General features: G+C 35.2%; 1 long non-coding RNA gene across 1 annotated transcript in view; it reads left to right on the top strand.

Moving 5' to 3' along the window:
* The window catches only part of LOC109184840, a 71,861-nt gene extending 47,820 nt beyond the window's left edge, over positions 1-24,041 (top strand). The window contains exon 3 of the long non-coding RNA XR_002054894.1: positions 23,892-24,041. This is a non-coding gene — a long non-coding RNA (uncharacterized LOC109184840). The remainder of the gene's footprint in view (positions 1-23,891) is intronic.
* The last annotated feature ends 1,818 nt before the right edge of the window (positions 24,042-25,859 follow it).

A 25,859-nucleotide genomic window follows, 5' to 3' on the forward strand; every position in this document is an offset into this window, starting at 1 on the left:
AAATTGTAAACAGGTAAAACTTTTAATAATTAATAGGTGGTGTAAATAGCCAAATTGAAATACATTTTGCTATTTGCACCACCTGGTTAAAATTGCAATTAATAATTTATTAATTCAATATTTAATTAATTAAAACATTAAAAAAAAAAAAAAAACAACGAAATGTCACCTTCCCCAGTGAGAAGGCCGAGGAACTGCCTTCTCATCGGAGAAGGCAGCCTAGTGGGTCCCGACTCAGGTAGGCTTCTACCTGGGTTGCCTTCTCTGGTGAAAAAGCAGCCCGACTAGGTGGGTTGCCTTCTCATCGGAGAAGGTGACGGGAATTTTTTTTTTTTTTTTTTTTTTTTTTTTTTAACTTTGCTGCCTTCTCCGATGAGAAGGCAGCCCAGTAGGTCGCCTTCTCACCGGAGAAGGTGACGGGTGGGTTATCTCTTTTTTTTTTTTTTTTTTTTTTTTAATTAATATTTTGAGGATAAAAAATAGAATAATAAATATTAATATTTGACCATATTTAATGATGTTGGCTTTTCTATTTGCACCACCTATAAATTATTATACCTATTTAATAGGGTGGTGTAAATAGCAAATAGGGTGGTGCAAATAGAATTATCCTATAAAAAATATTGTATTATCAAAATAAAAAGTAATGTATGTGTATATTTATAAGCTTAACCCCAAAAATAATGTGTATATTTATAGTTCCACACAGTTGTGTGGACCATAGTTCGAAAACGGCGTCGTTTCATTAAGTAAAGCAACGACAGTTGTTAAATTATAAAAAATCTCGTATTTTTTGTGTGTTCAGAACAAAATGAAACTACAACGTATCTAAAATGAAACCGAATAACTTGTCTCGCATATTGTGTTTATATTGTCAAATGAAACTGTAATTGAATTGAAATGATACTTTAGTTGTGGTGAAATGAAACTACAGTATGTTTAAACTGAAACTGAATAACATGTCTCACATATTGAGTGTATATTGTCAAATGAAACTGTAGTTGTATCAAAATGATACTTTAGTTGTGTTGTAATTAAACTATAGTGTATATAAAACGAAGCTGAATAACAATTTCACATATTTGAGTGTATATTGTCTAATTCCTAAAAATTCAATAGTCGGGGACTAGTAATTGACTAGTCAACCCCAAAGTCAAGGTTGTACCTTAAGCTTTGTAAGGAGTTCCCTTGTTCCCTTACACCTCTTTATGTTAGTAAGAGTATTCATGACTTTTCACCTTGTGTTAGTAATGCAAGCTAACCTAGTAGACAATCTCATTTCTCTCCTTACACTTTCCAAACTTTAGCTCTACCTTCTCTCTAAAAAGGTAGATAGCTTTTCTTCCAAGCCAAGTTGAAGCTTTGTCAAATCTTCAAGAGTTGTCCCCAAGATTCTACCTTTCATACATTTGGGCATCTAGGAGGGTAAGATCTATGTTCATCTTGTGTTTTTAGTGTTTTCTTAGGTGTCTTTTCTTAAAGATAGAATCTTTATGATCTTTTTGGTGTGTTCTTAAAGTGGGTTTGGAAGGTGAGCTTTATTAGGAGCTTGGTGAGGTGTTAAGTGAAGGTTTTTGTCTACAAGAGATAACCAATGCTCTACAAAATCTATTTTGCTTACCTATATGATGATTTCTTGGATTCTACATGTGTTTTGCTATGAAATGTGAGTGTTTATGCATTGTCTTGTGAAAATGCATATCTAGAGCATGTTATTAGGGTTCATGTATGCCATTGCTTGGCTATTCCTTTAATTCAAGTCATTTTGTTGTATTTGGTGAGATTTGGCATGTTTGGACTTGAATTTGAGCTTTGTGTTGAAAATCCCCGAAGGGATTATTTGGTGTACAGGTATGTACCCGCGGGCGGAACGGCGGGCAGTGGCCTACTCGCCACCCACCCGTGGGGAAGAAGCTGGACGTGGGTAGTGTACCCGCGGGCGGAACCACGGGTGGGGGGTCTACCCGTGGGTCCACCCGCGGGGAACATGATGTGGTTTGGCGGGGATTTGTTTCCCGTGATTCTTTTGACTTGGTATTTGGTCTTTTGACTTCCCGTTGTTTTTTTGTGGAACTATTTGAGTGTGTTCTTGATGTTTCGTATGTCTAGAACTATATGGTAGGATTCCATGTAGGTTTAGGTGTCTTGAATGGTGCTAAGTGTTCAACATTGTGTTTCGTTGAACCGTGATGAGTCTTTTGTGTTCTTCGGAACTACGTTTGGTTTATCCGTTTGATAAGCATGCTAGTTCGGTGTTTAAATGCTAGCATGTGTGCTGTTTGTACCTTCCTATTGTTGATGATAACTTGTGTTATTCATCGTTGTTGTTGGACTGTGATCCATTCCTTGATTGAGTATGGTTTCATATCTTCGTTGTGATCCGTTGATTGATTCCTGTTGTGGTGTGATGTGTGTGTGGCTTTACCTGGATTGCACGATTAGTGGTATGGGCCACTAGTCACCAAGGTATTGCAGTGGTCCTCGTGGTGGCCATGACGTGATTATGGAGTTGTGACCTTTGTGTAAGGTTCACGTATTTCTTGGGTGGCATGTGTTGCCATGTGTGTGATCGGTACCCTTGTGTACTATGAATTGGTGGTCTTGTTGGTGGGGGACGACGGTCCCAAGAGGTAAAAGGTTGGACTAAGAAATAGAGGGGTCCTGGAGGTAACGGTTGGAACTAGACATAAGGTTGGGGTAGCCATAAGGTTGGAACCGGACATAAGGAAGACATATCAACTCGTGATGGGTGATGTCACGAGGGTTTGTGTAGCCGTTGTTGTGAGTTGTCTTCTTGTGACGTGTGTAGTCACGAAGGCATGTGTTGCCGTTGGTTGTGTCCTTATTTTCTTGTGTTATGCATGTCGGGTGTTAATCTACGGTGTGATGGTAGATTATGCCTTGAGTCGTTCTTATGAGTTATTATTGCTTCTTGGCGTGTCTTGGGATGTGTTCCCTTATCTTATTATGAGTGCTTTGAGTTTCGTGTTGACCTTCACTCTTGGTTTTGAACTTATATATAAGTATTCCGTTTCGCAATTGATTTTACAAATGTATATCTTATCTATGTATGATATTTCACATGTATTGGTGGGTTACCAACATCATTCGCTGACCGGGCGTCGTCCCATCTTTTATGTTTTTCTTTCAGGTGATGTTTAGACGAGAGCGCGGTTTAGCGCCGGCTAGTGTAGCTCCTTCTTGTGTTTTGTGGCCTGTGAGCCCTGTTTAGACTTAGTACTTGAACATGTATGGTTTTAGATGTTGAATTATGCAGATATTAGCCTGTGCGTTCATCCCTGGATGAGCGTGGCATAGCACCCCTTTGACTTCCAGTTTATATATTCCTCTTTCAGTCTTCCGCTGTGTCTAATGTTTTGTTTAAGATATCTGCATGTTTAAGGCTTTAATTAGCATGGTTTTTGGGGGGTGTTACAGTTGGCATCAGAACCTAGGTTTTTTGCTTAGGAGGGTAAAGTCTAGACTTCTAAGTGGCTAAGTGTGGTTTGAGACCTTAAAGTGACCTTAAGGATCTAAGTGTTAGGCTTTGGACTCTAGGTTGCGCGGTGAGCTGAGTGTTGCTTTCAGTTATTTGTTTGTTTGCTGTCTTTTGGTAATCGTGTTGTTGTTGTAGAAGTTTGCGATGCCTCCTCGTCCACAAGCGCGTACCCCGTAGACCCCAACGAACGAGCAGCTTGCTCAGAACCTCCAGCAGTTGACACAGACGATGCAGACTCTTAGTGAGGTTTTGCTGAACAACAACCATCCCGTGCCACCTCCTCAACCTGCTGGGCACAGGGACATGGGTTGTTTGGTGTGGGGTCTCAGGCCGCTGACCTTTGTGGGTAAAGAAGACCCGGTTGTTTTGGAGGAATGGATGAGAGTGTTCGACAAGATCTTCGCGGTTGTGGGCTGTCCCGAGGAGAGAAGGGTAGAACTGGCAACGTTCTACTTCTTTCATGAGGCTGATCTGTGGTGGATTCATGAGGGTCCGACCTTCCTTGAGGAGCCTGAGTTCAATTGGTCCGCGCTTAAGGATAGGATGCACGAGACGTTTTACCCGGCACACGTGCGAGCCGCCATGTATGAGGAATTCCTCCACCTGCAACAAGGATCTCTGTCTGTGGTCGAGTACCACAAGAAGTTTTTGGAGTTGGCGCGCTTTGCTCGGATACTCGTGCCTACGAAGCTCGCTAAGGTCGAGAAATTCGTTGCCGGCTTGAATTATGAGGCATGAAAAGCTTTGACTGTGAGCAGGCCAAGTTCTCTTAAGGATGCTTATGTGAGTGCCGCGGATCTGTACTGTGTTCAGCAGCTTCAGCGAGGATCTTTTGAGCTAGCGAGAAAGAGGACCGAGAGCGGAGGTTCTTCCACCTTCAAGAAGCCACGACCGAGTTTTCAAGCTAAGAATGTGTCATCTCCAACCCAAGGACCCAACCGGATGGAGCAAGGAAATCAAGCTAAGTTGTTTCCGTGCCGTAGATGTGCGAAGGTGCACGCGGGCCAAGATTGTCATGGCTGGGCGTTATAGGTTCTTTCGTTGCGGAGATAGGGGCCACAGTCAAAGGGCACTGCCGCCACCCCTGGAGCCAGAGGAGCAGCGGGAGGTAGCTCGAGCCGCGGAGCAGCTGGGGCCAGGTCATCAAGGCTTCGTAATGGGGCATTCGCAGGCGGAGACCGAGGGCTTAGTGGAGGAGGAGCTAGCAGGTAATTCTTTTCTAGCCTACCCTTGTCTTTAGAACGCATCTCGTTCCTTGTTTGCCTTGTGTTTCTTTGTTGTCTACTTGAGTTACTTCCCTATCCTTGACATGTTGTTTCCTTGATAATGATTCCTTTGGGAATTAAGTGTAAGACTTTCTTGATGAATGATTCTCTTAGTTTTATGAGTAAGCCTCGCGATGGAGTTAGTTATTCATTCTTGAAATGAATCATGCTTGGGTTATACTTGGATATTCTTGCGACCTTTCTTTTTGAGAACCACCAAAATCTCTCCAAGTATTCTTTGAATTTGGGAATAGAAAACCCATACCCAAAATCTTTCCTTGAGTAGCCTAAAAGTCAAGCCAAATATTTATTTGTAAGCCTTAAGTTTCAAACCCGAGTGTACTCTTTTTCTAACCCAACTCTTAAACCACTTAAGCTAATTATCTTTCTTGAAATCGACTCAATTTTAATTCCATCTAAAACATAAAATTCTCACTTTATCCAAATCCCCAAATTAAATCATCTTTTCCCCCATTCTTCCCCAAAATCCCTAAATTCCCAAATCTTTCTTTCTCTTCCCTTCCCACCCGTGAGCAGCCGAAATACACCCCCCACCTGTTGCCTCACCTGCAACCCGCCACCACCACCTGCCCGTCGACGCACCACCGCCGTCCACCAGTTTAGCCGCCGCCGGAGCTTCGCCGCTGATCTGCTGCGTTGTCGCGACCCCGAGAGAACAGCGAGAGGGTGAGAGGCAGCGAGAGTGAAGTGGAAAAGAGGAGGAAAGTTGTGGGCTTCTTTTGCTGAGCTTTGGGTCATCTCCTTCCATGCCTAGAAGATCAAGTTTGGCTAGAAAAGCGGAATGGGTGGATGCCCATTACCTTGTTCTTGAAGGTAAAGCCTTTGACCCGGAATCTTTTCCTAATTCTTTGTTGGATATGCTTAGATTCCAAGGTTTGTTGGATGGGTTCCTCGCCATAAGGGCCGAGACTTACCCTAGTTTGATTAAGGAATTTTATCGTCACATGGTTGTGACAAAGGATGGTGATAAGCTTGAGATCACTTCTAAAGTGAGAGGTGTGAAAGTTGTTCTGTCTAAAAAGAGGCTAGCTCAACTTTTGAGTTTATCTGCTTCGGGAGTTGCTCAGTATAGCGGTAACTCATGGATTAGTACGGATACCATGGGGGTACCGGGACTATTTGGGTTATTTGTTGGGCCGCACGAGTGGTTTCACTCAAGCTTCAAGACCGGAGAAAAAGTGGTTGTCCGCGGAGCAAAGGATCTTGGTTATGTTGGTACCGGACTGTTTGTTGCCTAATAACAACAAAAGTAAGTTGTTGGGAAAGTTGGAGTGCACCTTTGCCTTTTGCCTCAAGAATATGGTCAAGTTCAATCTGCCAGCTTTGATGTTGCAACATATGATTTTCTGCCGTGATCATAACCGAAAGAGCCTACCGTACGGGATGGTGTTGAGCTGGATTCTGGTTAGGAAAGGTGTAAGTGTTGATGGTTGTCTACCGAAGGCCGTGGGAAAGTAGGTGTTAGATGCCACCAATCTTCGAAGTTACAATTTGTTTCAGTTGGATGATGGTGATTACATCACTCTCGAAGAGGTTGCAAGGAAATCCCCCGAAGAAAGAGCCGAGTTGGCAGCCGAGCTTGGGATTCATGCCGGGAAGTTGAACCTCGCAGTCCAGAGTTTGGGAGGTGATGAAGAAGATGAGGGTGAAGCAGGCCGTGAGGAGGAAGTGGAAACACTGGAAGCTGCCGAGACCGAAGAAAGTGATTCTGAAAGTGAAGAAAATCAAAGAAGAAGGGAAGCTCGCACCAAAAGGGAGCATGATTTCATGACGCATGAGGAACGTGTAGTCACCTTGCTTCGTTAACAGAACCGCATGATCGAAGAAGGCTTCGCGTACATGAAGACGCAGTTTGTTGCCGTGCACCAAAGGCTAGATCAGATTGAGGCCAGTTCGAGCCGTAGAGGTGGGGATGATGAAGAATCCGAGGAGAGCACCGATGAGTCGGAGAGCGAGTCGTTCTAGCTCGGTGCTGTGGTGATCTTGTTTGCCCTTCTTTAATTGTTGTTATCTTCTTAGTTGTTGTTACTGTTGGTAGTTGCTTGTTGTTTGCTTTGAGTGCTTACTCTTGCTTGTTTGTTTTGTTGAGTAGCTAGTTTTGTGGTTGGTGCTTTGAAGTAGTTGTTAGCTCGTAGCTGTTGGCTAGAAGTCGGTGGTTGTGTTTGGTATAGAGTTTGATATGCTCAATATATCCGTTGGCTAAAATTTCCTTCAATTCTTGTTTTAGTATACCTTCTTTCTTGCTTTGAATCCTTGTGAATCCTTTTGGGTTTTGACCAAAAGAGATTGTTCTTGGCATTCTTGTCACATAGTTGTTTCATCTCACCGTTTGTCTTAATTCGTCGTACCCAAGCTTCGGGGACGAAGCTTCTTTGAAGGGGGAGAGGATGTGACACCCCGTAATCCAAAATCGATTAAGGGATTAAATAAGTAATTAATCCTAAACCAATTGGTAATTTAATTCCTTTAATTCCTGAAAATTCAATAGTCGGGGACTAGTAATTGACTAGTCAACCCCAAAGTCAAGGTTGTACCTTAAGTTTTGTAAGGAGTTCCCTTGTTCCCTTACACCTCTTTATGTTAGTAAGGGTATTCAAGACTTTTCACCTTGTGTTAGTAATGCAAGCTAACCTAGTAGACAATCCTCATTTCTCTCCTTACACTTTCCAAACTTTAGCTCTACCTTCTCTCTAAAAAGGTAGATAGCTTTTCTTCCAAGCCAAGTTGAATCTTTGTCAAATCCTCAAGAGTTGTCCCCAAGATTCTACCTTTCATACATTTGGGCATCAAGGAGGGTAAGATCTATGTTCATCTTGTGTTTTTAGTGTTTTCTTAAGTGTCTTTTCTTAAAGATAGAATCTTTATGATCTTTTTGGTGTGTTCTTGAAGTGGGTTTGGAAGGTGAGCTTTATTAGGAGCTTGGTGAGGTGTTAAGTGAAGGTTTTTGTCTACAAGAGGTAACCCATGCTCTACAAAATCTATTTTGCTTACCTATATGATGATTTCTTGGATTCTACATGTGTTTTGCTATGAAATGTGAGTGTTTATGCATTGTCTTGTGAAAATACACATCTAGAGCTTGTTATTAGGCTTCATGTATGTCATTGTTTGGCTATTCCTTTGATTCAAGTCATTTTGTTGTATTTGGTGAGATTTAGCAGTTTTGGACTTGAATTTGAGCTTGGTGTTGAAAATCCCCGAAGGGATTATTTGGTATACAGGTATGTACCCGCGGGCGGAACGGCGGGCAGTGGCCTACCCGCCGCCCACCCGCGGGGAACAAGTTGGACGTGGGTGGTGTACCCGCGGGCGGAACCACGGGTGGGGGGTCTACCCGTGGGTCCACCCGCGGGGAACATGATGTGGTTTGGCGGGGATTTGTTCTCCGTGATTCTTTTGACTCGATATTTGGTCTTTTGACTTCCCGTTGTTCTTTTGTGGAACTATTTGAGTGTCTTCTTTATGTTTCGTATGTCTAGAACTATATGGTAGGATTCCCATGTAGGTTTTGGTGTCTTGAATGGTGCTAAGTGTTCAACATTGTGTTTCGTTGAACCGTATGAGTCTTATGTGTTCTTCGGAACTACGTTTGGTTTATCTGTTTGATAAGCATGCTAGTTCGGTGTTTAAATGCTAGCATGTGTGTTGTTTGTACCTTCCTATTGTTGATGATAACTTGTGTTATTCATCGTTGTTGTTGGACTGTGAACCATTCCTTGATTGAGTATGGTTACATATCTTCGTTGTGATCCGTTGATTGATTCCTGTTGTGGTGTGATGTGTGTGGTGTTTTACCTGGATTGCACGATTAGTGGTATGGGACACTAGTCACCAAGGTATTGCAGTGGTCCTCGTGGTGGTCATGACGTGATTATGGAGTTGTGACCTTTGTGTAAGGTTCACGTATTTCTTGGGTGGCATGTGTTGCCATGTATGTGATCGGTACCCCTGTGTACTATGAATTGGTGGTCTTGTTGGTGGTTTGTTGGTGGGGGACGACGGTCCCAAGAGGTAAAAGGTTGGACTAAGAAGTACAGGGGTCCTGGAGGTAACGGTTGGAACTAGACATAAAGTTGCGGGTAGCCATAAGGTTGGAACCGGGCATAAGGAAGGCATATCAACTCATGATAGGTGATGTCACGAGGGCTTGTGTAGCCATTGTTGTGAGTTCTCTTCTTGTGACGTGTGTAGTCACGAAGGCATATGTTGCCTTGGCATGTGTTGTCGTTGGTTGTGTCCTTATTTCTTGTGTTATGCATGTCGGGTGTTAATCTATGGTGTGATGGTAGATTATGCCTTGAGTCATTCTTATGAGTTATTATTGCTTCTTGGCGTGTCTTGGGATGTGTTCCCTTATCTTATTGTGAGTGCTTTGAGTCTCGTGCTGACCTTTACTCTTGGTTTTGAACTTATATATAAGTATTCCGTTTCGCAAATGATTTTACAAATGTATATCTTATCTATGTATGATATTTCACATGTATTGGTGGGTTACCAGCATCATTCGCTGACCGGCCGTCGTCCCATCTTTTATGTGTTTCTTTCAGGTGATGTTTAGACGAGAGCGCGGTTTAGTGCCAGCTAGTGTAGCCCCTTCTTGTGTTTTGTGGCCTGTGAGCCCAGTTTAGACTTAGTACTTGAACATGTATGGTTTTAGATGTTGAATTATGCAGATATTAGCGCATTCATCCTTGGATGAGCGTGGCATAGCACCCCTTTGACTTCCAGTTTATATATTCCTCTTTCAGTCTTCCGATGTGTCTAATATTTTGTTTAAGATATCTGCATGTTTAAGGCTTTAAATAGCATGGTTTTTAGGGGGTGTTACATAGCGAGTTAGCGGCCGCTACACTATCTTTTGACATCACGTAGTCAATAGAGATAACACTCGTTGTGGAAATTTTATTAAATGGTATTATGTCTACGACATATAACTTTGTACTTAATCAATTTTGCATTGACTATCGCAATGCACACAAATTAGAGGTATGATTTTTCCCAATTAGGAATATCCTCGAAAAATGGCGTAGTCTTTCAGCCTTTCCGCGACACATGTCTAAGGCTCTCAGCTTAGATTCCGTCATGGATCTTAGCTATCACAAGTCGTTTTGAGAATTCCCATACAACCAACTGCACTGGCCTACGTAAACACGTAGCCGTTAATGGACTTAGCGTCCTTTGATATCTCGTTAACGTGCTATACTTTCCAAGTACAACTAGATATCCCGTGTAGTGCAGTCCAAAGCCACGAGCATACCTTAAGTATCTCATAACTCTCACTATTTCCTTCTAGTGCGTATCACTAGGGTTACTCGTATGTCTACTGAGTTCATTAACCGCAAAGGCAATATCTGGCCTAGTACAACCCATTAGATACAAATAAACCACCAATAATCTGAATGTAATCTCCGCGAGAAATACAATACGTGATTAACGGTGTCCAAGCCACTTGATTATCATCCTTTGCAAGGATTCAATCAACTCAATGAGATTGGCTAAACACGAGAGCATACGGTCTTCTCACGATTCTAATCTCGAAGATTGAATCTGCCAAACCCATGTCTTTCATGTAAAATCTAAAATTTAACATGTTCTTGGTAGATTTGATCATCTGATCGTCGTTACTACCCACAATGAGTTTATCGTGTATAAACAAACAGTGATATCATCGTCTATCGTACGCATTACGTAGACTGGGTTGTCACATTTGTTCATACTAAAATCGTTGGTCATCAATGCATGATCAAACCTCACATGCCAAATACTAAGGCAACTGTTTTGAACCATATAATGATCTCACCAATTACGCACTTTCTTTCCATAGCGCGGAACCACAAAACCCTCAGGTCGTTCCATGTCTATTAAGAAAGCGATACATCCATTTCGATAAACTTCCAAGTCTTGCTTAAACGGCTATGGCAAGTATCATACTAATGGATTTCATTCTCATCACAAGAGAATATATATTGAAGTAACCGCGGCACTCGCGTTGCATGTAATCTATAATTACAAGCCCAACCATGTATTTCAATATAACCAACCGATTTTATCTTCCGACATGTGATCCATTAAGATCCAAAGGTTTTACAACTGGGAGAAAGAACAACCGGTTCCAAGTATGCTCTATGATAGAATCTACTTCATCTTTTGTAGCATCATTCCACATTGGTCCTCTCGTAGAAATCACAACTTCTACATGCGTTTTCAAGGCTCATTTTCTAACAACATTGTCAGAAAATCCGATTCATTTCTAGTAAACAAGTTAGAATATGCGCATCACACTCTAACGTGTACGTCAGAAAATCTGGACCAGAGGATTTTCCAATCCTAGCTCGCTTGCTACGTCTAGCTTTGAGTTCGGGTTCTCTTTTATGCCCTCCAACCACAGCTACGCCGAATGTTCATTTCAACGTGCTAGGTTCATTTATTAAACCTTCACGGAAATATATCTTCAAAGAACGATGAATTTCTTGATTCAATTTATCGTGTTCTTGTGTACCTCCAGACTATGGGACTCGTATACTAAGAACCAATAAACGCTTTTCGCAAGACACCCCCACATTTTAGGTATTAGTAGAAAAGCTTCCTACGTACCCAGAATTCGTAAGAATTTCATGCGGGTAACCTTATTTAAAAGGTACTTGTCCAAAGTATTGTCTCACCCCACACACTTTGAGGTAGACCCGAACTTATCAACGTCTTGATATTTATGTTCGGCAACATCGTTCGATTGAGGTGAATACCGTGCCGTACGCTCGAGTATGATACCAATGCTTGCGTAGAAACCACCAATAGGTGTTTCATGTTCACCACATCGATCGTTCGTAACCGCATTAATCCACGATTAATTTGGTTTTCTCTTTTATTCTTATAAATAATAAACATGTGCTACACATTAACACATCTCGTAGGTGCGAACAAATTAGCACTTACAAAATCATTAGATTTTGATCAAAAAGCTCAAAACACGAATCAGTGCTTCCAAAATTGAAGCACGAATCAATGCTTAGGAATGAAGCACGAGTCATGCTATACAAAAAGCACAAATCGTTGCTACTAAGCTAAAGCACTGATTTCAAAGCAATATTCTATTGCTTTAAATTATAAACCCACAACAACTTTTGGTTACTCAATTTATAATTTCAGTGCTCTTTAATTAGCACTAGGATTATTAGCTAATTACACAACTAGCCAAACCTCCTTTTGTAAATGCCATTAAGCACTATCATTCGTGCTATTAAGCACTTGTATTAGTGCTTTTAAATAGCACTTAACTAGTGCCATGCTAAGTTAATTAGCAATACACAGTGCTAATTTAACTTCACTCTCTGTTAGTGCTACAAAACCACTATTCAACAAATCATTATTTGTCTCAAATTTAATTTCATACTAGTACAATTTGATATTTTGATCAAGTTAATTATAACACAATTAACAAGAACAAATCAACCAAATTTTCCAAACTAGTTGAACCAAGCTTATATAACCGTATCGAGAATATTATTTAAAATATTCAACGTTTGAGCTGTGACGCTCACGATTATATAGCTATTCTATTTTTGACAAATTGATTGTTCTTGAAATCCTTATCGTTCTACGTGAACCAGAACCGAAGTCCTTTACGGGATTTCAACATGAAACACGTTTGTTACATTCTGTTTCGGCCGTTAAGCCATTTTAGCATTTTCCAAAAAATGCTACTTGATGCACAAGGCATCCATATTGAATCATTTCATACATTTAACATTATTTCATCAAATAATTCGTATGTACTATGATTCAATAACTCAATGGTACAATTATATTTTAATTCAATAATAAAAATATTACAAGGATACTACAATATTTATTCAACAAATAAATAAATAGGAAAATTACATTGGAAACAAATTTCCTTATTCCTATCTCGTAGTAGTCCTTCAAACCCGTGTTCCTTGTTCCATTTTTCAACCGTCCACTCCACGGAGGGTGGTCCCTTAATCGCACATCAGGTGTACCTGTTAAAGAAACCTTGGTTGTGACCTCACTCGTCCAACCATCCACATTCTTTAACGAAAGCGAAGTTTTCCTCAACCTTTTCACCAGGATGACGGTTCGCTTCATAGTGACTGCTCACCTCCTTCTCATAATAATCTTCAAGACTAAACTTGCGTTTGCCTTTCCTTTGATCACGATTGGAGTCGTTATTCACACTACCATAATCCTAAGACCGTGTAGTGATCACATAATCACTGGATCCTTCGTGGCTTTTAGCCGATCCACTAGGCATCACAATAGGTACCAATTGCGTGCCACCAGCCACTAGTCTATCGGTTCGTGAACCAAGGTTCTCCGGAGCACAAACGTCTAATTTTGCAACTCCCATGGAAGCGTCATTTCCAACGTTGCTGCCGCCAACCAGCATCTCGGAATGTGCAACATCGTTTCTGTTCCGACCATTTGAATGTGCACCACCGGCAACATTCACGGTTCTAACGCTTTTGGAATCCATCGACTTGTTCATCAAAAATTATAAGGTTTTAAGATTGTTGAAAATTAATGAACCAAGTGGATTTACCAAAAAAAATATTATATATATTCACACGAATATATATATATATATATATATATATATATATATATATATATATATATATATATATATATATATATATATATACACACACACACGAAAATATATATAGATATCAACCAAAATGGAATTTATAATTCCCAGATTATAATTCCAACCAACAAAAAAGGAGATGAAGAAATATGGTTATTACGAGTTGAGCAAAACACTCTTTCCTTAAAACCTTATTTGTTACCTCCCAAAAGTGCTAGGAGCGTTGTAGCCTAGGTTTCATAGGATAAAACGTACTACGGTTCAACGTTTGAACACCCAAACAAAGAATCCGGCAAACTAGAGCAAAGCTTAGACCACAGTAGCAATAAAGGAGTAGTAGCAAGCATGTTGTGTCTCTTGTTCACTTTTTAAATTTCTGCTGCTCTACTCTGATACAACCTTGAGGTTGTATGGGTTGCTCTTCTTCGGGTCAAGAGTTAAACTCTAGAAAAGGGGGGAGGAAGAGATATGGCTGGGCTGGCCATTAAACCAGCCCTTAACAGCCAGCCACTAAATCGACGTACACGAGTTCAAACCTTTCTAGTCTCAATTTGGCATTTTCCTTGCGCGAGAAAAAGAGCCTCTATGCTATACAATTCAATAAGCTTTAGAAAGACTCTTGTATAAATAGTGGTGCAACTCTACTTCCCAAACCAATGTGGGACAAAAGCATTCTTTTTTCCTTCATTTTTCCAACTCAAATGGGTCTACTTTGAGAATCAATATCTCATTCACCCATTATCCGTTTTAAGCGTACAATATATCAATCTCTTTGTCTCACTACGAAGAACCCGATTCCACTTTGACCCAACCCAAATCGGAAGTGGACCCCACTGATAATTATACCACAAAATAGCCACTTAAAATGCCATTTTAATGCTATTTTTCCAACACATACTTATGAGTGCTCCATATGTTGCAATTCTTTTAAAATTTTAAAGACCCAAATTCTTTTAAATTATGGCATGAGCAATTGGGTCATTAGGGCAAACATAATGAGTCAGATATTTGAATTTCTTATCCACATGAGTATTTTATAAGGCAAGTGTGAAGGAGAAATTATCAAATTATCTATTTTGAGGATATGGAACATGATATACTTTCGTATTGAATCCAAATATGACTCACTGCATATCTAAATTAATCCCTCATACACCTAGTACGTGGTAGTATTGAATATTCCCAATCTGCGTTTTTATCCTTAGTATGCAATCTATTTTATTGTATCACTACCACAACGTACCTTTAAGGGCTATAAAATGAAGTTGGGTATACATGTTGGTTATAAACCTCTGTTTGTTGTCCAAATACCCAGAGCCCTTGATAGGGGATCAATAGATACACTAACTGCATACTTTATGAAGATCGGTTCACGGCATTAGGAGAGATATGAGCCCAGATAATTTAATGAAATGCCGAGAAGTTCCACGGAATGAAAAGATCTTCATTAGTTAAGAATTCCACATACTAGTTAGACTGAACTGGGAGTTCAGAAGATAATTTATTTGAGACATTAGCAAATAATCTGTCAAATATATAAAAGAGTGACTAGGTACCGTGTACCTTCCCCAACTTGGACCAAATATATCTACCGATACTCCTTGATGCTATAAGTGTAGGAGATCTATCGGTGTAAGAGATAAGAATCATAATCCTAGATCTAGTAAAGAAACTTTGTCACTCTTAAAATCTGTTAAAGGATTATGTCTTGAAGACGTTAATCCAAAAGGTGAAAAACCCCCAGTAAATTTATCGGTATACCAAATAATTATAATACTTGGGATGCGGAACGACCAGATCTGAATATCTTAGGGAAATGTCTAGAATCTAGTTGACTTAAATATTGCAATGAACTATATATATAAATATTGGAGAAATTTATAAAAATATTATAGTTGTCGACAACACAATTGCCTTTACAAATTGCTCGTTATATGATAATCTAGATCCAGAGTTAGGCACTGGAAGTGTCATGACTATTTAACGTATAAAGGAACCATTAAGGCATAGCTCAACTTGCTAAAATGGATATATTCTCTTTATAACAATACACCGTTGAGCGTTAACCCTGAAGGTTACAAATGGGTGTGTGCACGAAAGAGAAATTAGAATAATGAGGTGATGTGATATGAAGCGAGTTTGTAGCTTATGGGTTCACGCAGAGACCCTTAATTGATTTTAATCTAATATACTCTCCCACAGTAAATGGCATTAAGTTCCGTTACATAATATCATTGGCAGAATAATAAACTTAGATATGCAGCTAATATTAATTTTAAAAAGACCCTGAAGGATTTTAAATTCTCAACATGAGAAAAATGAAAATAGCAACATGTATATTATTAAATTACAAATTAAAAGTCTTTATATGACCTGAAATGTAAATAATGGACTTAGTGTTTTTCCTCTTGAAGAATGAATATATAGATAATATGTGTCATTATGTGTTCATTGAGGAGTTGCTAATGGAGTTATTTATAATTTATCTATTATCTTAGTCAATATAAATTGTATAAAGATGATCAAAATACATAAAGAGCTTAATGATATTAGCCCATCCCTTACGACGGAGTTTGAGGTGAAAAACTTGGGAAACCCAAGTATAATCTCAATCTGCAGATCGAGTATTTCCTTGAAGGAATTTTATACACGAGTTAGCATATATCTAAAAATGCTTTTCACATGTTTATATGGATAAGTGTTATGTTTTATCAAACTAAAGATTGCCTAATAATCTCTTGAAGTAGATAAGGAACCGTTTAGACTCGGTGAGGATACCTTGAAAATCCCTTACTTCATTGTTGTTGGAGCACCATTTTAGAACCAGAAGTTCAATAATCGCAACCGGCATGATATTTGCGATGAAATTGCTAGCAACATCTAGGGCACTTTCTATAATGAAATATTGGAATAGTATTTAATATATTCTCCGAGTTACAAAAGATTTTGACATTTTTGTGAGAGACAAATGTATAGTTTGATAGGCTACTTGGGTACTGGCTATTTTGTTTGATCCCTGTGATGCCAAATCTCAAACTGGTTAAACAATGAAGTACTCCCAATGTCCTAAATGAGGACAATATAATAACGTTTGTGTTGCACAACTGATATATAAGTATGGTAAAGAATATTTGAAAACGCATATATAGCGTCAAAATTCAACCCATATGAGCTCTAAAAGATTAGAGTCATAAAATTATTGTGCAAGATATTCACTCTAGTGACAATCTAGAAGATTTGTCCAATCCATTTCTACAAATTTTTGAAAATATATTTTATGTGTGGGATTTGAAGATTTTTATCTTGAGAGGGAGTACCATTTTACATGGATCAATCCTAAAGATTGGGTCTTGACGACTAACAGCTATACTCTTTTTCCTTAGTTAAGTTTTTACCCACGGGGTTTATCCTTAATCGATCTAAAGTTTTTAATTTGGCAGCTTATCTAAAACAAGAATACACATACATCATGCACTCTTTTCCTAAACTAGTTTTTCCCACTGAGTTTTTCTAGTGAGGTTTTAACGAGACATGAGTATGATATAGTAATGTAAAAAGGTGAAATGTGCAAATAAATACTTAAATAAATAAAAACCCCAAAATCTTGAAGATTATACCCTGAAGGTTTATGATTGGTTTATGGTTGTACTCTTTTTTCCTTTAGCTAAGTTTTTTTTCCCATAGGGATTTCTTAGCATAAGAGTTTTTATGAGGCAACCCTTATAACACATGATTATAGATACATCATGTACTCTTTTCCTTGACTAGTTTTTTCCACAGTGTTTTCCTAACAAAGTTTTAACGAGACGTGATCACGGAAAGATAATGTCCAAGGGGGAGTGTTGTTGAGTTTTAATTATGTGGCCTTTATTCAGTAGTGGTTTGTTATTCTGATCTCCTGGTTTGTTGGAGAATATATATTTCAATTATATTGTACAATGGTTGAATGAATGAAAGATTTTCCCCGTAATTTTCCTTGAGTACTCTGTATTACCGTTTTCCATTTTAATTTCTCTCTCTATTCTCGGTTCTGTCTTTCTGGCGCAACGTAGACTATACCGAAGATAAAAAAAATATATATATTAATGATTAACGAATATCTTACAACAACTACACAATTTTAGGATTTTTTTTATTTTTTATTTTTTTATAACAACATATGAATATAGTTCAAATTTTTGATTCAATTTGTATTAGTGACAGTAAACAAATTTTTTTTGGTGCTCCTAAATGTCCATAGTAACTGTTGCAAAATATTTTCCTACCACTCATAATTCCCGTAAATATTCTTAGGTTTTTACTACCTTGCATCACCAGGTCAAGTGTTAAACCTTAAACAATAACGATCTTAATTATATTATATATATATATATATATATATATATATATATATATATATATATAAATATAAATTAAAGCCATAACTTACATGTTAAACATCTCATTAAACACTTTATACACATGTATTAAGTACATGTGTAACAAGGAACAGAAATGTGTCTCTAACAAGAGCCCAGGAAACTACGAAGTACGATACCATTGATTTCCACAGACAAACACACTAGACTGGTTCATCATATTTTGATGACGGGATGCTTGGTTGCTTCTTCTCTTGTTGGGGCATGACATTGATTTGGAACATCCCATGGGAAAATGATCTCTTAATGGTCATGAATATTGTCTTCTCACTATAGATTGCATATAGTATCAATTGCAATACTCTGAGACCACATCCAATGCCATTTGGTACCTTTATTATCATACATATATGAGTAACATGTAATTAATTAGATGAAGGAAAATATTAGAAAGATTGTAATTTATGTCCTCGAGTATAAACTATTTATAAATATCACCCTCAATTCTAACAGGCCCGGCCCTGGGCAAGGGCAGGCTGGGCCCTTGCCCAGGGCCCACGCTTGGAAGGGGGCCCCATCCCACCCCACTATGTTTTATTTATACTATAGTGTTATTGTATAGGTATTTAATATACATTAGAATTATTAAATGGGTTATTCAGCCTAACTGGTAAGTTGCCTTGTTTATTTCTAAAAGGTTGTGGGGTTGAGCCCTCATGCGTACAATTTCATTCTCTACTTTGTAGAACTACTATTAGAACCCATATACGTACATTAAATTTATGCAGTATTAAATTGAATTTATTTCTATTTTTAATTTGTATTTTTTATTAAATTTGTAACTTTGTAATTTTTTTTTTACCTTTCTATAATAATAATGAGATTTATAATATAGATTGATTTGTGATCTATATCAAATTTGGAATCAATTTCTATTCGAGTAATTTACAATTTATATTTAGAATACATGTTATTTGTGAACTTTATAATGAATAATGTTAATATATTTTGTGATTTAGTTATGAAAAATATTTGAAAAGATAATTTACTTTTTTTATGAATTATCTAGTTAATGTAGTTTAGAAGTTCTACTGTGTGTTATCGTATTTAAATTAATCTAGAAAAAACTTGAAATTAATCTAACTAAAACAAAAAGTATTTATAAATATAATACCAATATAGAAGATATGTGATTTATAATGTGTTTTCTATTCGAACTATTTTATCAAATTAATTATGTTTCATATTTTATTATGAATATCTTTTATCGCACTTAAAGTGTTCTGATTTATTTTTCTCAATAATTAAGACTTCATGCTCTGCTCTTGTTTATAAGTTTTGTTTTATAAATTTTTAATAATAATTACTTTATTTTTTTTATAATAATCATAATGTGATTGCGTATAAGCTTATTTGGTATCAAATTGTTTATTCGTTTTTATAAGCTATAATTGTTTATTTATGAAGTCACTGATGCAGGTATTGATAATTTTGAATTTAGGAAAACATATAGAATTGTTTTCATATGTATGTAAAATAGTCAAGTTATTTGACATTAGTATTTTCATGGCCGGATTTTGGGGCATGCAAGATAAGCAACAACACAAGGCCTCAATTTTTAGAGGGCCTAATATTTACACCGTTCATACTTATTTGACATAAAAATCATATATTTTACAGTATAAATTGTGATTTTTGCATTCAACTGAGTGTTACACCGTTCGTACTTATTTGAAATAAAAATCTTATATTTTACAATATTGGTTTTAAAGGTTGCTCTTATACTTTTGATAGGGCTTCATTTATTTATAAGAACGGGGCCACAAATTTATTTTTTTTTAAATGCCTATTTTGTGACCCGTCCTTATTTAATAAAAATTTTAGTTATAAAAATGTATATTAATTTCATGTAGCTAGGGCCCATTTTTGTTGCTACGCCTCGGGCCTATAAAATGATAGGACCGGCCCTGAATTCTAAGTGGTATAAATGTTACCTTTCCTGAGGCGCATAAATTATAATATACGGAGGCAATATATGATCACATTTATACCACTTGAAATTGAAAAGTGACATTTATAATTAGTTTATATCTAAGACATTAAATTGCAATTTTTCCATATATATAGATATATATTTATGGAATAAGGGTCAAATAGGCTATCGAACTGCATTCAATAATGCAATTAGGCCACCGAACTTTAAAAAGCTACAATTAAGTCCCTGAACTAACCAATTCTATTCAATTAGTCCAATTTGTAGGTTTTTCAGGTTGTTAGCAGGTCACCCCTAATTTAAAATATTTTTAAAAAATTATTATTTAAAATAATTATTTAAAATAAAAAATAAATTTAAAAAAAAAAAAAAAAAAAACAAGAAGAATCCTTCGTCTCCAGCCAGAGACGAAGATAACTTCTTCGTCTCCGGCTATGGAGACGAATATAACTTTTCTTCGTCTCCAGCCAGAGACGAAGAAGGTTTCTTCGTCTCCGTCGATCTGGTTTGTTTGTTTGTTTGTTTTTTTTTTTTTTTTTAATTTTCATTTTATAATTATTAATATTAAATAATTATTTTAAATAATAATTATTTTTAAAAAAATATTTTGAAAAAGGTGACCTGCTAACGACTTGAAAAACTTACAAATTAGACTAATTGAATAGGATTGGTTCGCTCAGGGATCTAATTGTAACTTTTTAAAGTTCGATGGCTAATTGCATTATTGGGTGCAATTCGATGGCCTATTTGACCCTTATTCCTATATTTATTAATGATTAAGCATGCATAAGATCGATTTGGAAGTGCTAGCTTACATAAACAAAAGGGTCCTTTTCAAGGAAACCAAAAATGAGCCAAGCAGTACCACATAGGAACATGGAGAACGTCAAGAGGAATGGCATGAACTCTACACTCTTTGTCTTCATCACAACCCTCTGCACTCATCAAATTTCCATGAAGATCAAAAACTACTAATTGTGTATGCATGTGCATGGTATTATGGTAATAATAGTGGAAAAGATAATGGAAGTTATAACGGTAGGGGCATATTTGTCTAAAATAATGTATAATACAACTCTTATAGCATAATGTATATTTAAAAAAAAAAAAAAAAAACGTAATGGAAAAAGGGATATAAATGAAGAGTATAACCTTCACTCACACTTATTAGTTTCCTAGCTATAATAATAATAATAACAACAACAACAATAATAATAATAATAATAATAATAATAATAATAATAATAATAATAATAATAATAATAATAATAATAATAATAATAATAATAATAATAATAATAATAATAATAATAATAATAATAATAAGAGTTAATTTCAGAAATGGTCCCTTGAATATTGACATTTACCAATTTGTATCCTTTTACTTTCAATTGGACTATAAATGGTCCTTTGACTATTGATCTTTACCAACTTTCAATATGAACATAAATGGTCCTTCAGTTAAATATCTATTTAATAAACATTAAATTTAAGAATAATAATATAAAAATTAGCTTGCTGTTGAGATGGACAAATTGAGTTCATAAATTTAATACATTGAGTTTATTATTGTGAAGAACTAAAATTCTTACATTACTACCCTTAAATAATGTTTATTACAATGATATTTAATTAGAAGATCAAATTTGAAAAAAATCAATAATCAAGGGACCACTTATAGTTAAATTAAGTTTTCAAAAAAAAAAAATACGGAGTAGTTAAATTAAAAGTTGAGGACGAAAATTGATAAAGATCAATGGTCAAGAGACCATTTATAGTCCAATTAAAAATTGAACGATAAAAATTAATAAATGATAATAGTCAATGGACCATTCTTGAAATTAACTCTAATAATAATAATGAAGTGCAACACATAAAATGACTAGTAATTTATAAGGTTGAGAAAGGGGAAGATGAGAAGAGCTTACAATGACTGATAGAGGCGAGAAGAACATAATGGCGGTGCAGATTATGGTAGCAAAACCGCAAAAGAGCTGTCTGATTCTCCCATGGAAAACAAGCACCGAAAGAAGCGCAATGGCAACGAATATTCCGACCACTAAAATAAGGAGCGCTCCCATTTTTTTCTTTTCTTTCTTTGGCGCAAATACTATAAATATGACCACAAATGCTAACTCAATTACCGTTCCGATTCCATCAATTGTTGTCACAAGTATATTGTTAGGCGACACAAAAGGCAACACGTACCTGTCAATTCATCATCGCGTACCAAATAATAATAATAATAATAATAATAATAATAATAATAATAATAATAATAATAATAATAATAATAATAACAATAATAATAATGATGATGATGATGATGATGATGGAAAATTGCACTTTTCGTCCCCAAGTTATAGGGTAATTGTAGAATTCGTTCCTAAGTGTTGGTCATACTCACTTTTCATCTCTAAATTATCATTGACGTTGCACTTTTCATCCCTTTACTAATAAAACATTAGGGACGAAATTTACAATTTTAGTATAACTCGGGGACGAAAAGTGCAACGCCAATGATAACTTATGGATGAATACTGAGCATGACAAACACTCAGGAACGAATTTTACAATTACTCTATAAATTAGAACTGCAATTACTCTATAAATTAGAAACGAAAAGTGCATTTTTCCCTCCTCCTCCTCCTAATAATAATAATAATAATAATAATAATAATAACAATAATAATAATAATAATAATAATAATAATATCAATGAAAATTTTACCATTCATTTATGTCTATTTTTTTCTGTTACTTTTATATATATATATATATATATATATATATATATATATATATATATATATATATATATTATGCTATAAGAGTTATACTATATAATATATACACATTATATATTGGAGTACTATATAAGTTATTTCCTAAAATATAAATATCAAATTTCTAAAAATGGTTTACATTATTATTATTATTATTATTACTATTATTATTATTATTATTGTTGTTGATGATGTTGTTGTTGTTGTTGTTGTTGTTATTATTATTATTATTATTATTATTATTATTATTATACAATAATATAAATATTTAAAATTTAAATAAACTAGAATTTTAATAGAGTACTAATATTGCGCATTGATTTTTGCGAATTAGGCATAAAAAAATACAAGTAATAATAATAAGAATAATGCTATACACTCCTAATTTAATTTTTCTACACTTTGCATTTTCATAATAATAAATTGAATTTGGTAATTTCGTTATAGTAAAAGTACTATTTTGGTAATTGACATTGGAACTAATCCCCTGTATTGGTTGGGAGAAAGAACATAAAATACTAGTAATAATGATAAGACTAGTGCTATATGGCGGTTTAGGCTTAGCGTTGGAAGACTACGAACAGAGCCGACAAATACTGAAACACAAACCTAATAACCTATTCTAGCGTACGACAAACAGAGACAGACGATTGACTCACAAGAGAAACACTACAACAAATTGGCGAATTGCTTACAACCTAGGTATTTGAACAATTGAACTTTTAATTTGAGGCTGCTGTTTGTGAATTCTAACCTAGAATTTCTAGTTATTTGAATTAATTTAAATATTGAAATATTTAATTTGAGTATATAATTTGACTATTTGAGTGCTTGTGTATTTGAACTAGATTAAGTAATTTAAATTTGGGAAAGATGATAGATTCTATTCGAGTGCTACTGATTCTTTAATTTTTTTTTTATCATATAAATTCTCAAGTTCTTCAATTTTCTCGACAAATAATTAAAATTACGTATTATTTCACAATTCTTATTTATTGTTTTATTTACATAACTTATTAATTCTTATTTCGGAATAATATATTCAAAAATTCATTTCTTGATTAATTATTTATTCATAGTGTTTCTAAAAAAAATTTATTTTTTCCTTAGGATTTTATGTCTTGTAGAAAATATTCATAGTTTGAAAAGTGTTTAAAAAAAAGAATAATTGAGAAAGTAACTCAATTTAAAAAAGGAACTCTTGAAAAATTCATTACAAAAAAAAAAAAAAAAACACTCAAATAGATGTATTTTTTATATAATATTTATATTTTGAATTTTTGACACAACTTTTTGAACAATTATTATTTATATATAAAAATTACTTGAAAACAAGACCCAATTATTATTGGAACGACCCTGAGAATAGATGAGTCCCTTCCAGTCAATCACAGCCCAAGTTGGTGGCGTTGTTGTATAATACATTTATAATGTGCAACGAAAATAAACTAGTAATTAAGGACAAATTACACATTAACAAAAGAAAACGAATCCACACACATCTGTGTGTGTAAAAATATTCTAAAACTAAAATGTTGTTATTTAATTATGATCATACGTATTGTTAATTACTTTTATCTAAAATAGGTTATTAGTTATGAATTGTTTGAGGTAACAACAAATTAATTAAAAGTTTAATTTATTAATGCAAAAAATTAATACCAAAGTCATTACTTCAATATGTTTTAATTTAGTGTTGATACACAGAGAAGTAAGTCTTTTATGTAAAAAATAGAATGAAGTGTTGAAAGAATTTATTACCAAGCACCAAGCATGCAACTGAGCAAGGTAATGACAGGGGGAAATCCAGAAAACTCTTCCGTACTCCTTTTCTTGATGATCCTCTTGAATGTAACACTAGAATTTGTTCAAGGAACATAAAATATATATATATATATATATATATATATATATATATATATATATATATATATATATATATATATATATATATCAAACATCAAGAAATTTAAATGTTAAAACTAGCAATAATGTAGAGAAAGAAAACAAAAATCTGCACAAATTTTCAAAAATTTAAAATTACGAACATTACAATGTCATATATAAAAATATTGTATTACCAAAATAAAAAGTATTGTGGATACTTATAAGCTTGAAAACCCCCAAAAAATAATGATATATTTATAGTTTCAATATTTTGCTTCCACTTTTTGGGATATCATGATGCGCCCACCGGATAGCAATCGTTATGCGTTGGACCTGTGTCCAGCATGCTTGCTGGACACGGGTAATAGTGTCGTTAGGCACTGTTATCTTTTTTTTTTTTTTTTTTTTTTTTAAAAAAATCAGACCGCTTTGTTATAGGAATATATGTTCATAATTTTATTACTATATTATTAATAACTGTACATTCATAATTTCATAACTGTACGTTCATAACTCTATAACTGTATATTCATAATTCCATAACTGTACATTCATAACTCCATAACTGTACATTCATAACTCTATAATTGTACATTCATAATTTTCGAAGCTCTATGTTCACAATTTTAGAGCTCTATGTTCATAATTTTATCATTATATGTTCATAATTGTAAGTTCATAATGTTAGAGCTCTTTGTTCATAATTTGATCAATAACTGTACATTCATAATTCCATAACTGTAGATTCATAATCTCATAACTGTAGATTCATAACTCTATAACTGTATTCATGAGTGTTTGTCATGCTCAGTATTCATCCATAAGTTATCATTGGCGTTGCACTTTTCGTCCCCGAGTTATACTAAAATTGTAAATTTCGTCCCTAATGTTTTATTAGTAAAGGGATGAAAAGTGCAACGTCAATGATAATTTAGAGATGAAAAGTGAGTATGACCAACACTTAGGAACGAATTCTACAATTACCCTATAACTTGGGGACGAAAAGTGCAATTTTCCATCATCATCATCATCATCATTATTATTATTATTATTATTATTATTATTATTATTATTATTATTATTATTATTATTATTATTTGGTACGCGATGATGAATTGACAGGTACGGGTTGCCTTTTGTGTCGCCTAACAATATACTTGTGAATCCTTATACCATGGATCAGGGTTCACAATGCACTGTAGACCTGATGCATGTGTTTGTGTTTTATGTTGTGAGTTTTTTTTTTTTTTTTTTTTTTTTTTTTGTCTTGTGTTATGAAATTATGTATCTTGAAAGTATCAATTCTGTACCTGAAACAAATTAGTAGTTGTGTCTTATGTTATGAATTTGTGTATCTTGTGTTATGAAATTTTGTGTCTATCAACACAAATTTTGTACCTAAACCAGATTTGAAAAATAAATAAATATATAACATATGTATGTGT

This window comes from Ipomoea nil, unplaced genomic scaffold (assembly GCF_001879475.1).
Source record: "Ipomoea nil cultivar Tokyo-kokei standard unplaced genomic scaffold, Asagao_1.1 scaffold1286, whole genome shotgun sequence".
In the NCBI taxonomy this organism is placed as follows: domain Eukaryota; kingdom Viridiplantae; phylum Streptophyta; class Magnoliopsida; order Solanales; family Convolvulaceae; genus Ipomoea; species Ipomoea nil.